The following is a 15,898-nucleotide window of genomic DNA, read 5'->3' as shown; positions in this document are numbered from 1 at the left end:
CAGCCCGGCTCGGCTCAGTCCTCGGCTCGCGGCTCGGCTTGGTTCAGTTTGCGGCTTGGTTTGGCTCAACTTGGCCTCACGTAGGCACTTGCGAGATCGGAAATCCACGATCGTTGGGGGCTCGTCGACGGCTGCTTGGCAAAACATGAACTTACGGCTCGGCTTGGCGCTTCGTGAACAGTGACCGAAGTTGACAAAAATCGAGGAAGAAGACGGTGTCGGTAGCACGCGGCTCTGCTTCAACGCGACGGACGACCGAACGAAGGAGGACGCACGACAATGAAAATGAACGGACAATGACGGTGGTGGCATTGGCTAGATACGAAGTGGAGATTGGGTGACCGGCGGCAAAACCGAACGAAAGAAGAGGTAAAGGCGAGGCGGGCGGCGAAACTAGCCTCACGCAGACGGAAACGAGATGGCGGCTACTGGGTAAGATAACAGCGACGGAGAACGGGTAAAGATGGCGCATGCAGCGGTCGGCTTCGTGGAGAGAAGAAGAAGAAGAAAGAGACACCGGGGGGCGACGCACGGGAGGGGTGTCTTTTAGGGTTTAAAAAAATAATATATATATATATATATATATATATATAAAATAATAATAGTAATAATAATAATATATTTATATTATATTATTATTATTTATTATATTATATCATATTATTAAAATTTATACCTTTCATTTTCTTTTTCTTTTCTCTTCTAAACCAAGCAAAATTTAACACCTAAATTTTTAAACTCCCGAAAATTAACATAAAAATATTAAAACTTACCTCAAAATTTGGGGCATTACAACGAGTCCCACAACTCGATTCTTAGTCCTGAGATTAGTAGGTCAACATAGTGGTTGTCCTTTGTTCGTAATCTTCAGGCAAGAAGAAGTTTTGGAACGAAGAAGAAGTTAAGAACTACAAAGGTAAGCTCATCGTTTACCTTCTCTATTCTTCGTTTAGGTCTGCCATTTAGTTGCAGCATGTTAATTTCTAAATCGTTTAGATGCATATAGAGTAAAGCATGATCCTTGTCTTCCGCTGTGCATGCTCTCTTTGTTTTTGTTCCATCACATGCATGCATGAACATGTTAATTAGGTATAAAAAAAATGAATCATTGTTTACTTTTCTCAAGAAAGAAAAACCAAAACATGCGCAATAGCCCAATAACGTTCATGAATACTGAAACCTCAAGTACAAGCTCAAATCCTTAAAATATTAGTGGCTTGACGAGAAAATGCTAGAATCGGAAGCTAATCGTCACTCTATGCATAGTATTTCTTTACATAGTCTGCGCTTAACGGGTTAGGCAAGTCATCTCCGTCCATATTTGTCAAAATTAAAGCTCCTCCTAAGAAAGCTCTTTTTACTACATATGGTCCTCATAATTAGGAGTCCATTTTCCTCTGTGATCCTTTTGAAAAGGTAGGATCCTTTTTAACACTAGATCTCCTTCTTGGAAATGGAGATGTCGAACTTTTTTGTTATACGCTCGTGCTATTTTCTTTTGGTACAACTATCCTCTACATAGTGCAGTCAATCTCCTTTCTTCTATGAAATTCAATTGGTCGTACCTTACTTGAGCCTACTTTGCTTCATCTAGTTCTACCTCTTGGATTACCTTAAGGGATGGTACCTCAACTTCAACAAGTAAAACTGCTTCAAAACAATACACTAGTGAAAAAGGGGTTGCCCCTATTGACGTGCGAACTGATATTCTATATCCATGCAATGCAAAAGGTAGCATTTCATGCCAATCTCTATAAGTGATCGACATTTTCTCGAGAATCTTTTTGATATTTTTGTTTGCTGCTTCCACTGCTCCATTCATCTTAGGGCGATAAGGAGTGGAGTTAGAGTGTTTAACCTTGAATTGACTGCATAACTCCTCCATTAATTTATTATTCAGGTTTTTTCCATTATCGGTGATGATGCGCTCAGGTAAACCATACCGACATATAATGTCCTTTCGTATGAACTTGACAACAGCCTGCTTGGTGTACGAAGCAGACTCTACCCATTTCGTGAAATAATCTATGGCTACCAAAATGAATCGATGGCCATTTGATGCCTTTGGCTCAATGGGTCCAATTACATCCAACCCCCACATGGAGAAAGGCCATTGAGCCGTCAACACATGCAATGGAAAGGCTGGGCATGCGCTTTATCTGCGTATATTTGACATTTATGGCATCTTCTCATATATTTTATGCAGTTTGATTCCATGGTCAACAAAAAATAACCAAAACGTAAAACTTGCATCGCCATCATGTGTCCATTTGCATGCGTCCTACACACTCCATGAATTTCTTCAAAAATCTTTTTGGCTTCCAAAGCATCGACACATCGCAGTAGAGTCATATCGTAATTTCTTTTGTATAATACTTCACCATTTAGAAATAACTTCATGGCTAACCTCCTAATGGTGCACTTACTATTTTCTGACGTCCCTGGTGGATACTCCTGATATGCGATGTAGTGCTTAATATCATGAGACCGAGGTTTACCGTCAGGTTCTCGCTCGAGGCTCATATAGTAGGATGGTGTCTTATACTTCTCCATCCTTATGGGTTAAACTTCTCCACTGTAAGCTACATCAAACATGGCAGAAAAAGTAGCTAATGCATCTGCAACCTGATTGCTTTCGCGTGGGAGTGTTCAAACGTTATTGAATCAAAAGTTTGAGTTATTATGTGAATATAATTGTTATAAGGGATCAATTTAGCATCCCTCATCTCCAATTCCCCATTCAGCTGATGTACAACCAATAGGGAGTCCCTAGGGACTTGTAACTTTTTTATTTTCATCTCGTATGTCATTCGCACTCCCATACTACATGATTCATACTCAGTCATATTATTGGTGCAATTGAAATATAACTTAGCAGTTAAAGGGTACCACTTCCCATCGGGGGACATCAAAATTACTCCCACACCGTGTCCTATTTCGTTTATGGCTTCATCAAACCTCATTGTCCACGTATTCGGTGAGGTATTTACTATCGTCATGATATCTTCATCTGGAAAATCGAACTTCATGGGCTCATAGTTCTCAATTGGTAATTAAGCTAGGCAATCAGCAATCACACTACCCCTTATGGCCTTTCTAGTAATATAAATAATATTAAACTTTGATAACACCACTTGCCACTTAGCTATCCTTCCTGATAAGGATGACTTTTCAAAAATGTATTTTGTAGGATCCATTTTTGAAATAAGCCATGTAGTATAGTACAACATATACTGTTTTAATCTTTGAGTCGTCCATGCTAAGGCGTAACATGTTTTTTCCAACAATGAGTACTTTGATTCATAATTCGTGAACTTCTTACTTAAATAATAGACAACTTGCTCTTTCTTTCCAGTAGAGTCATGCTATCCTAGCACATATCCCATTGACCCTTCCTTCACTGTTAAGTATAAGATCAAAGGTCGTCTAGGAGTTGGCGGGACGAGGATAGGGGGCTTTGCAAGTAAACTTTGATCTTGTCAAAAACTTTTTGGCAATCTTCATTCCAATGATAAATCTCATTTTTGCGAAGCAATTTTAAAATTGGCTCACAAGTTTGAGTGACATGTGAAATAAATCGTGCAATGTAATTCAACCTTCCTAGAAAACTTCTAACCTCCTTTTGTCTTTTTGGTGGCCTTAAGTCCACTATTGCCTTAATTTTTTCTGGGTCCACCTTGATGCCTTCACAACTGAAAATGAAACCCAATAACTTTCCAAAAGAAACTCTAAATATGCATTTTGCTAGATTCAACTTTAATTTGAATTTTCGCAATCGCTCAAAAAGCTTACGAAGGGAACCACGTGCTTTTCTTCGAGTCTAGACTTGGCGATCATATCATCAACATAAACTTCAATTTCTTTATGCATCAAGTCATGGAATAATGTAACCATTGCTCCCTGATAAGTTACTCCTGCATTTTTTAACCCAAAAGGCATTACTTTATAGCAAAGCATTCCCCACAAGGTGATGAATGTCGTTTTTTCTTGATCTTCTAGAGCTATTTTGATCTGGTTGTATCCTGAAAATCCATCCATAAACGAGAAGGTGGAAAATCCAACAGTATTATCTACCAATACGTCGATGTGAGGAAGAGGAAAGTTGTCTTTAGGACTTGCTCAATTAAGATCTCTATAGTCTACGCACATTCTAACCTTTCCATCCTGCTTTGGAACTGAGACAATGTTTGCAACCCAAATTGGGTATTTTTCTACTGCTAAGAATCCAACATCAAACTGCTTTTTAACTTTCTTCTTGATCTTGATCAACATTTCAGGTTTCCATTTGTGAAGATTTTGTCGTATAGGCTTACATTATGGCTTGAGTGGTAATCGATGTGTTACAACCTCTGTATCCAAATCGGGCATATCCTGGTAGGACCATGCAATTATATCTTTGAACTCGTGAAGTAGGGTCGTCAGATCTGATTGATCCTGTTCTGAAGCCAAAGTGCCAATTCACATTTCTTTCACTTCTTCTAGTGTTCCCAAATTGATAACCTTCAAAGTTTCTTGATATGGCATAGTCTTCTTTTCTTCTTACTCTATCAATCTTAGTAATTCAGGTGATATATCAGATTCACCCTCTTCGATATTTTGCTCGATTACAAATTGGAACTTCGAAATCAATAGTGTCATCAACGTCACCTTCTACCCTGGTACTCCTGTTATGGATCCTAAATTGTGTCGGTAAAAGAACCAAAAGGCAAAAAGCGAGAAGCAAAAGGAAAAGACACGATAATTGGGATAGAATTATGTTTTTCATTTCTTAAAAAAATAAAGAAAGTACATAATGACTAAGGTATCAAAACGCAACTTTGTAAAATAAAAAAAGGATGCCTTTATTACAAAAGAAAAAGCTACCCTGTGACCTTAGGCATAGTCAGAGGGTGTATAAAAAGATCCCTTAGTGACTTCCAATGTCTTCTTGATCTCCCAATTGTTCAACTCAAATCCTGGCGGACACTGATGAACCAAAGGATAAGGCGGAATAGTATTCTCGGAGACAACTGCAATTGAGATCTCAGAATCTTCATTACGTCTTTTTCTCTGGTTGGTATCAAACAACAATTCTCTAGGCTTAAATGTCTCAGATAAATGAGGTATGCTTATTCTTTCCTTCTTCATCTCGCGTCCCATAAGGAGCGCACTTCTCTTTGCTTTCTTTTCTGCTCGAACCTTCTCTTATTCAGAAGTTGTTGGCTTATACCCCCAAACCAAACTTTTCCTTGTCTTTAGGAAGAGAAATCACTTCTGAGTCCCCTTAATTATCTTTACCCACTCTCTTGTGCATTTGGAAACCACTTTTAATCATTGTCTTTGTAATCATTATAGATGTCTTAAACACATAACGGTCCATACTCAAATCTTCTGTTGGAAAGATAGTAGCATTAGCAATTTCAAACGATCTATAAGAATATTCTAGAGCTTCCTCTGTTGCTTCAACATAAGGAAGTGTTGATGTTTTCATTACAAACATGTCCTCTCACCTTCTACACTAAACTTCAACCTTTGGTGCAGTGAAGACGAGACTACTCCTGCTGAATAAATCCAAGGTCGTCCCAGTAGATAGCTATATAAAGAATTTATATCCATTACTTGGAATAAAATGTTGAAAGTGGAAGGCCCAATTTTCAATGGGATATCTATATCCCCGATTACTTCTCTACGTGCACAGTCAAAGGCTCTAACAACCATAGTACTTGGTCTTAGGTACGATGGATCTATGAGGAGTTTCATCAACGTGGATCTCGACATTATATTTAAAGATAAACCATTATCTACCAGGACCCTCGCCACGTATTGGTCCTTACATTTCACAGATATGTGCAATGCCTTAGTATGTCCAGTACCTTCAGGGAAAATTTCTTCATCTGTAAAGGAAATGCAATTTATAGCAATTATATTTTCCACGATTTCACTAAGTGCATTCACTAAAATGTCATGTCCTACATGGGCTCCATTTAAGATATCCAACAAAACCTTACGGTGCTGTACAGAGTACATGAATAATGACAAGATTGATATACGAGCTGGGGTACGATGTAATTGTTCAATCACTTTATATTCACTTTGCTTAATTAATTTCAAAAATTCATAGGCTTCATCTTTGGAGACAACTTCACGATCTATCTCTTTCTCAACTAACGTGGTTTTCTCAGTAAAAACCTTAACTCAGATCATTTAGATCATCTTCACCTGCCATTTCTATAGCTTTGCCTTTACGTCGTCGAACTTCATCCTCTTTCGAGACATCTTTTAAATTAGCTAGTGTATAACACCTTCCACTACGAGTTATTCCTTCAACTGTTGTAGAAACAACATTGTTCGTGATGAATTGACATTCATACTTCCATGGAACGACATGGTTATCCTTATAAGCAAAAGGACTTGGTATTTCAATTGTCATTGCTTTAGGTTTTTGGATATAAGACATAATACTTGGCTTCTCTTCATAATGAATGACTAATGGTTTCCATATAGATGTTGTCTCATTTGAAGTTTTCTTAGTAGATGAAGTATCAGTAATCATATTAACTTCGATTTCCTGCATGCTTATCTGTCCTACCAAGAGAATCTTTGCATCCATCAGCTTTTGCACCCAATTCTTGAACTCACAACAATCCTCAATGGAATGGTCATTTGTCTCTAGGTAAAATAAACACTCCTCCTTGTTGACGCATCCAATCTTCTCTCCATCATCATTGTTAAACCTTGGTGACAAATATCCAGCTCCATGGAGGATTTGGAAAAGCGTATTCATTGAAGTAGTTACGCCGCTCACCATATTCTTATGTCTTTCCGTGAATGTGTCGACAACATTTATGGCGGGACCCTCATGATTTGGTAAAGGGTTCTGGTTGACATCAAGCTCTTCTCCTGTCTTCTTGAATTTCAACCAACCGGCTTTAACTAGACTTTGCACTTTAGCTTTCAAAGGAAAACAATTCTCTGTAGAATGCCCAACTGTCCCAGCATGATATTCACATCTTGCATTAGGGTCATACCACTTAGGATATGGTGGTTGCAGAGGCTCTTGTGGTACGATAGCCACTTGATGACTCTTTAAAAGTTGAGGCAAAAGCTCTGTGTACGACATTGGTATGCTTCCAATTATTCCTTATGTTTCTCTAAGTTGACTGACCAAATGGGCTTTGACCTCCATTCTAATAACTATGAGAGAAATTTGTCTGCCCCACAGTTAATGAGGATACATGTGTTGCTACTCTTTGAGTCGAGCTCAACTCGTGTACTTCTCCCATTTTTTCTTTGAGGTCATCATCCTTCTTCTCTCTGAAGAAGAATCGATGATCTTTCCATTCTTCACTCCAAATTCAATTCTCTCCTCAATTGTTATGACGTCCGAGAAATTAGTCGAAGCACTTCCAACCATTATATCATAGTATGGGGCCCGAATAGTGTTTATGAACATGGCTATCAATTCTTTATCGGTTAGGGGAGGTTGCACTTGTGTAGCTAAATCTCTCCATCATTGTGCATACTCCTTAAAATTTTCAACATTCTTCTTTTCCATCCTTTGAAGATCCAGACGGTCGGGTGCCATATCAATGTTGTACTTATATTGTTTTAAGAAAGAATTGGCAAGATCCTTCCACTTATGCACCTGTGAACCATCCAATTGCATGTACCAGCGAGAAGTCGGGCCAACTAAGCTGTCTTGGAAGCAATGAATCAACAATTTATCATCATGAGCGTAAACTGATATTTTTCGACAGTACATAACTAGATGACTTTTTGGACATGTGGTTCCATTGTATTTCTCAAAATCTGGAGTCTTGAATTTGGGAGAGATCACCACATCTGATATCAAACATAGTTGTGTTGCGTCAATACTCCCGTACATGTCTGCACCTTCAATGGCACGCAGTCTTTCTTCTAGAAATTCCAGTCTTCTTCTACTACCCTACTCTTCTGAAATTTTCTTACCACCTTCTGTAATTGGAGTAGATATGGGTCACTCACATAGACTGCCTGTTGGGTGGTTCTGTTAGGATTTGGCATGGGAAAGGATGTAGGATATGTCCTATCCACCATGCGTGGACTAGACGACCTTTGAGGAGTGAAACCCGGAAGGTATGCAGACATGTCCTCTAGTACCTGATTCAGATCTACTTCCACTTGTGATGAAGTCCCCGCAACATTCTTTCCTCTTCCAGTAGTGAGCAATTCTAGGATTTTTTTCAATTGATCCTCCAATCCTTCAACGTCTTGACAAACTGCTTGAACCTGATCATTGGTTTGCTCATCCATTATTCGAGCTTTTCTTCTTGTCTAATATGGATCCTGAAGAGGTGAACCTTGAGTAATTTTGCAAGTTTTGGCTTTTTATCTTTTCAAAAAGAGAATAATGATTCAAGTTAGCGAGAAGAAAGATAAGGAAAAAAAAAGAATATAATACTTTTTATTAAATGAATGTAAAATGGCATAAACAAGACTTAGTTTACTTTTGAAATGAAAAGTACAATGACTTTAACACCTAATGGTAGCACCCAAAACGTCCAAGGTATTGCCCTGTGATTCCTAGAAAATGAGACAATTCTCTGTTGGTATCGCGTATACATATAACACTTTGCCAGAGAGTCCTAGCTTGCACTGAGAGTTGATCTGCCATCCTCGCCATTTGTCTTAATTTTTCAGCCCCTCGTTCCATCTGACCTCTAGCACTATCATACTTCCATCTCAATATCTCATACTCGTCCCTCCACATCATGAAATCTATCGACATTTCTTGATATTTTTCTATTAATTGAGTGTAGTCATCTATTGCGACCTTCCTTGTTTTGCGACATATCAGCAACTGGCTTTCAGAACTGTTAACGGCTTTTTATAAAAATCTATTTTTGCTTTCCGCTTCTATAAGCTAAGACTTGTATTCTTTAATCGAATGTTGTAGAACCTCGATTTTCATAGAGGTCTGTTAAGATGACGTGGCTTGTTCATGTAATGCATTTTGGAATTCTAAAGCAACCTCATTCAATCTTACAATTTCATGTTTCAAGTCTGTAATGCATACCTTTTTAGCTTCTGTCTCTTCATGTAAGTTGGCAATATTCCTTAATAACCTCTTATTCTTTTTTCTCACTTGGATTGCCTCAGTGTTTAAAGAATCATTTTCCTTCTCCAGCTCCAATTGCTTTCTTTTTGCCTCGTCCAAATCTCTTTGAGTAATAACAGCTTGCTGAACCCATTTCTTGACTTCCTCTCTTAACTTTTCGTTCTCTGTTGCCAAAACACAATTCATTCTCTTAATCGCTTTAATTCCTTTTCTTTATCATCATGATATTTCTTCAATTCTATGTTTGGAACTAAAGATTCTGGCATAGCATTAACTGTAATCCTATTTTCTAGATGCTCTCCAATTATCATATTGTTCTATAGTACCCCCACAATGTCACAAACTCCTCATCTTCTTTACAAATTTCCATGTCTCATCATGTTAGACTAGCTCATATGAGAATTCCCAATCTTCTAGCCCACATACAACTGGCGCAAATTATTTTGACCATGATTGACGTAGTACTAAAAGAGGAGAATAAGCAATGCCCCCCTCATAAGCCTAATAGTGGGATAAAAGCCAATTTTCCACAACGGTATGTCAAAGGACTTGTGGGCATCCAAGAGGCTCTCCAAATTGCTTCTACTATCGTTAAATGTCTGAAAAACTGCATCCAAACTCCAAATTCTGGATCCTTTGGATTCCAGTGTGCACTATTGAATTCTCCAATAGTGTTTCTTGTATTATTCCATGGACTGCTGAATTTTATTTTAGGATATCCAAAATTATTAAGATACCTTAGATGACTGGAAATCCAAATGAAGAGCATAGGAGCACAGCTAAAGAATTTTCCTTTGCCTTGGATTCGACAATGATTTAGCGATCTGAAAGTCTCTGCCATGATTGAGATAACAGGGTTTACCCCTCGTTCTATCCCAACAAAAATCTTAACAACCTTTTCTTCAGCATATCCTTTAATTCTAGGAAAAATAATTGTTCCATAGATACATAATGCGATGATAGACAAACCTTTCTTCCCCTGATAAACAACCACCACAAGATTGATGAGCTAATTGATGGAAATACAATTCTTACCTTCTTTTGTCTTCATCTATTTTTTTGTCTCAGATGCATGAATGTCACCCATAAACTTTTATAGTGACCGTTGTAGAGTCAACTTTCGATCATAGATATAAGGCTTATTCCTTCTATCAACTGGTAGGCTAATAAGTGCTTGATATTCTTCTATAGTAGGAGTTAAGTCAAACGTGTTGAACGTGAAACACTTCAACATAGGGTCCCAGAAATATGACAAAGCTTGCAAAGTTGATGTACTAATGGTAGTGTATAAAATGTCACCTATGCTTCCATATGCTTTTGTAAACTCTACTCTATGCTCCGACATTAAGTTTTCCCATAAACTTTTTAACTCTTCCAGGTTATTGTTGATGAATCCCAACTGACAAGTCTTTGGAAGTGAAACTTCTAATTTCTTTAGCCAACTCACCCCTGACTCTAGTTGAAAATGTTCCGACCACTGAGATACATTCTCCCACAAGTCTTCATTAGGAATCAATTGGACAACAGCCTCAGACGCGTAAGTATCTACCATCGTAGGACCAGGTATAAATAAGAATGAGTCTAGATGTAATGTTGAATGCGAGAAAGAAAACAATCAAATAATGCAATGGCTCAAACAAACTTAGTGAAGTTAACGCTAGTATCCTATCTGACACATGCCCTCAAAATGGTGGTCACACTTGATCATACAACCAAATGGAGTGAGAATTTTTCATGTGCCTGAACGGGAGCAACAACTCCTCGAAGGTCAAACACTACTACATTCTCGAATCTAATCCTATAGGTACAACCCGGGTAGAGGGCTTGTGCTAGTGTGTGAGAATAATATGATAACGTAGAAAAATTTTAATTTTAAAACATATGAATTAACATGACATGCAAATCATAATGAGTGAAGCTGAATATAAGTCCTAAAAGATAAAAGACCCTCAATTTGATCACAACCGTCACATGTGATTGTATGATCAAATTGAGTGAGAATTTTTCGTGTGTCTGCATGGAAGCATAAGCTCCTCGAAGGTCAACACTACTCCATCCTCATTTCTAATTCTATAAGGTAGAGCCCGGGCAGGAGGCTTGTGATTGTGTGTGAAACAATAATAAAAAAAACACTCTAAGAAGAAAATAAAACAAAAAAATAAATATAGAAGATCAAGACAAAAGAAAAGGTCAAACTCTCAAGGTGGAACCTCATGTCCCCAGTGGAGTCGCCAAGCTATCACCACGTACCCAGACGATGCAGAGTGGCCGACATCCTTAAAAAGGGTTTAATTTTAAAAATGAAAAAGGGGAGTCACCACCAATCCTTTTTTTTACAGTGAAATTGGACACCAAAATAAAGTAAATCATTTTAAACAAAATAAAAACTAGTATACGAAAAAATAGAATTGAGTTCGGGAGTCATTTGTGTACGAGAAAGATATTAGCACCTTGTAACACCTGTTTTAGAAAACGGTGGCCAAATTTAATGTCTTGAATAAAATTTATTTTTTTAAAAGAACTATGTTTTATTTCATTGCTCACTACTCCAATATTTGGAGCAATGATCCTATAAAATAAGTGGGATACACCCATTAATTAAACTATATTGAGGAAAAATTCCTCACCTTAAGAGAATGAGAAATTATTACAATTTCTCAAATTCTATCATAGGCTAGTCCTCGAATAAAGTTTTTTTAAAAAAACTTTAATTAAATTTATTTTCTCTTGGGATCAAATCTCGGACTCCCAAAGATATTGATCCCTCACCTCAAGAATCAAGAAATAACGGACTTCCAGAAATTTCTAGATTCCACCATAGGATTTTTTTAGCGAAATCGACATGGGTTATTATAAAAAAAAAAGTAGATTAGGAAACCTTATGAAATATATATTTAATTTTGAGTTTAAAAGAAATAATTTTAAAACAAAAAAAAATCTAAATGGTTTAAAAAGAGAAATTTAAAAAAACTATTTCAAGATTACATGCAATTGTGGTTGCACGTATTTTAAAATTTTCAAAAAAAATTTAATAAAGGTCAAATAAAAACAACACGTCATAAACCAAATCAAATATACCACATAATAAATTAGGTTTAAGATAAAAAAAAAAAAACATAAGATTTTATATTATTACAAAAGATTTTACCCCTTTTTTCTTTTAAAAAAATAAATGAAATCTTAGCCAAAATTACAATTACTATATATTTTAAAGAATAATAAAAATAATTAGGATGAATTCATGCCTTCTTGTGGCTAAACAAAATAATGAGTTATCAATGAAAAACCATAAATCTCGACCAACTGGACCAACATCATTCCCTGAAGCGAATGTTGTATTTTTAAATAATATTAATGGTCGAGGTCGAGGTCGTGGCCGAGGTTGTGACCATGGTAGAGGAAGAAGTAATTATATTTTACGTGGTAATAATCATTTAGATTTCAAGAAAATCACAAATGATGATCATAGAAGGAAGACTCCACAAAATAAGAAAATTAAAAGTGGTGAAAATCAATGCTTTCGTTGTGGTATGAATGGTCATTGGGTTCGTACTTGTCGTACATCCAAGTACTTAGTCGACCTCTATCAAGCCTCATTGAAGGAAAAAGGAAAGAATGTGGAAGTAAACTTTGCCTATCAAGATGATATATTTGACCCTTCCAACATGATCCATTTAGATGTGGTGGACTTCTTTGAGTCTCCTAAAAAGAAAAATGATGTTAATGAAGGAGTAGCAAATACTTCCTTTAATTATGATAATGTCCAGAACTAATATTTGCATTATGTTTTCTTTATTTAACATTTATCAGTTTATTTACATTATTTACATTTCAAGATTAGTTTTTTTTTTTTTTACCAAGAGATTTATTGTAGTCGTTTTTTAATGAAGATTTATGGACATTTCTCATATTTTGGCTGACTCAAAGATGAATAATAAAGACTTATGTTTGGCAGATAATGCAATTACGCACAGAATACTTAAAAGTAAAAAACATTTTTCTACATTGACAATGCTTGAAGCAAATGTCAATACAATATCAGGTTCTACAAACTTGATTGAAAGTTTTGGTAAAGCAAACCTTATTTTGCCTAGAGGAACAAAATTCACAATTAGTAATGTTTTGTTCTCTAGTAAGTCAAAAAGAAACTTATTGAGTTTCAAAGATATACGTCAAAATGGTTATCATGTTGAAACTAACAATAAAAATAATATAGAATATCTTTATATTACATTTATTATTTCACATGAGAAGCGTATATTGGAAACACTGCATGCCTTTTCTTCTGGATCATATTATACCCATATACGAGTAATTGAAACATATGCAACCATGAACCCGAAGTTCATGAATTTAAATATGTTTACTCTTTGACATGATCGATTGGGTTATCCTGGGTTAATGATGAGAAGAATTATTGAAAATTCTCATGGACATCCACTAAAGAACCAGAAGATTCTTCAATCTAATTAATTATCATGTATTGCTTGCTCTCAAGGAAAATTAATTATTAGGTCATCACTAGCCAAAGTCGGAGTTGAGTCACCTACATTTTTTTAACGGATTCATGGTGACATATGTAGACCCATCAATCCACCAAGTTGACCATTTAGATACTTCATAGTTTTAATTGACGCATCAAGTAGATGGTCACAAGTGTGTTTATTATCAAGTTGAAACCTTGCATTTGCAAGATTACTTGCTTAAATAATCAAATTAAGAGCACAATTTTCTAATTATACAATAAAAAAACATTCGACTTGATAATGCTGGTGAATTTACATCTCCAACATTTAATAATTATTGCATGTCAATTGGGATAAATATTGAACATCCTGTAGCTTATGTTCATACACAAAATGGTTTGGCAGAATCATTTATCAAGCATTTACAATTGATTGCCAGACCATTACTTATGAGAGCAAAACTTTCATTATCTATATGAGGTCATGCTATTCAGCATGCAGCGTCACTTATATGCATAAGACCAACATATTATCATAAATATTTCCCAACACAATTAGCTTATGGCCAAGAACCAAATATTTTTCATTTGTGAATTTTTTGTTGTGCAATATATGTTCCAATTCCCCCACCACAACATACTAAAATGGGTTCTCAAAGGAGGTTAGAAATATATGTCAGATTTGAATTTCCATCAATTATTAGATATCTTGAACTATTGACTGGGGATGTATTTACTACACGATTTGTTGATTGTCATTTTAATGAGACAAATTTTCCAACATTAGGGGGAGGAATTAAGAACGAAAATGAAATTGCTTAGAATGCATCATTATTGTCTCATTTAGATCCTCGTACAAAGCAATATGGACTAGAATTTCAAAAGATAATTCATTTACAAAGTGTAGCAAACCAAATGCCAGATGCATTTACAGATACTAAGAAAGTGACCAAGCCATATATTCCAACTACAAATGCTCCATCTAGAATTGAAATCCCAACTCAACAAGTTGATACAATTAATGAATCAGCACTACGCCAAAAGCGTGGTAGACCGATGGGTTCAAAGGATAACAATCCTCGAAAAAGAAAAGTGACCAATAGTTGAAATGACTTAATTGACAATAGAAACATTCAAGAAAAAGTCCTGGACACGACTAATGATAAAAATGTTGAAGAGACTCAAGTATATGAAGATAACAATGAAATCTCGATAAGTTATACCATGACAAAAAGAAGATAGAATAGAACTAATGTAGTTGTGGACAACATTTTTACATATAATGTTGCACATAATATCATTTATGAAAATGAGGATTATGAACCTAAATATGTTGACGAATGTCATAATATAAAGGATTGGCCCAAGTGGAAAGAAGTCATCCAAGCATAATTAAACTCACTCACAAAACGTGAAGTTTTTGGACCTGTAGTTCATACACCTAAAGGTGTAAAACTTGTGGAATTTAAATGAATATTTGTGCGTAAACGAAATGAAAATAATGAGGTCACTAGATATAAAGCACGACTTATTGGACAAGGATTTTCTCAAAGACCAAGCATTGATTATGAGGAAATATATTCTCCTGTGGTGAATGCTATTACATTAAGATATTTAATTAGTTTGACTGTATGTGAAAATCTAGATATGCATCTTATGGATGTAGTTACAGCATCCTTGTATGGATCTTTGGAAAATGAAATCTATATGAAAATCTCTGAAGGATTTAAGATACTTGAATCATATAACTCAAACTCTAGAGAATTATATTCAATCAAATTACAAAGATCATTATATGGATTAAAACAATCAGAACGAATGTGGTACAATCGTTTAAGTAAATATTTATTGAAAGAAGGTTATCAAAATAATCCAATTTGTCCATGTGTTTTTATTAAGAAATCACAGTTAGGATTTGCGATTATAGTTGTATATGTTGATGATTTAAATATAATTGGAACTCTCGAAGAGCTTTCAAAGGCAATAGAATATCTCAAAAAGGAATTTGAAATGAAAGATCTTGGTAAGACAAAATTTTACCTTGGCTTGCAGATCAAGCATTTAGTCGATGGAATTTTTATTCATCAGTTGACATATACATAAAATATTTTAAAAAGATTCTACATGGACAAAGCGCGCACCCATTGAACATTCCAATGGTGGTTCAATCACTAGATGTAAAAAAAGGATATCTTTCGACCTCAAGAAGATAATAAAGAATTACTTGGTCCTGAAGTACCATACCTTAGTGCAATAGGTGACTAATAAATCTTGCTAATAACACAAGACTAGATATAACATTTTCAGTAAATTTATTAGCAAGATATAGTTCTTCTCTAACAAAAAGACATTGGAAT

This window comes from Cucumis melo, chromosome 11, assembly GCF_025177605.1.
Source record: "Cucumis melo cultivar AY chromosome 11, USDA_Cmelo_AY_1.0, whole genome shotgun sequence".
NCBI lineage: Eukaryota > Viridiplantae > Streptophyta > Magnoliopsida > Cucurbitales > Cucurbitaceae > Cucumis > Cucumis melo.
The sequence above is the reverse complement of the archived record's forward strand: the minus strand, read 5'-3'. Positions refer to the sequence as shown.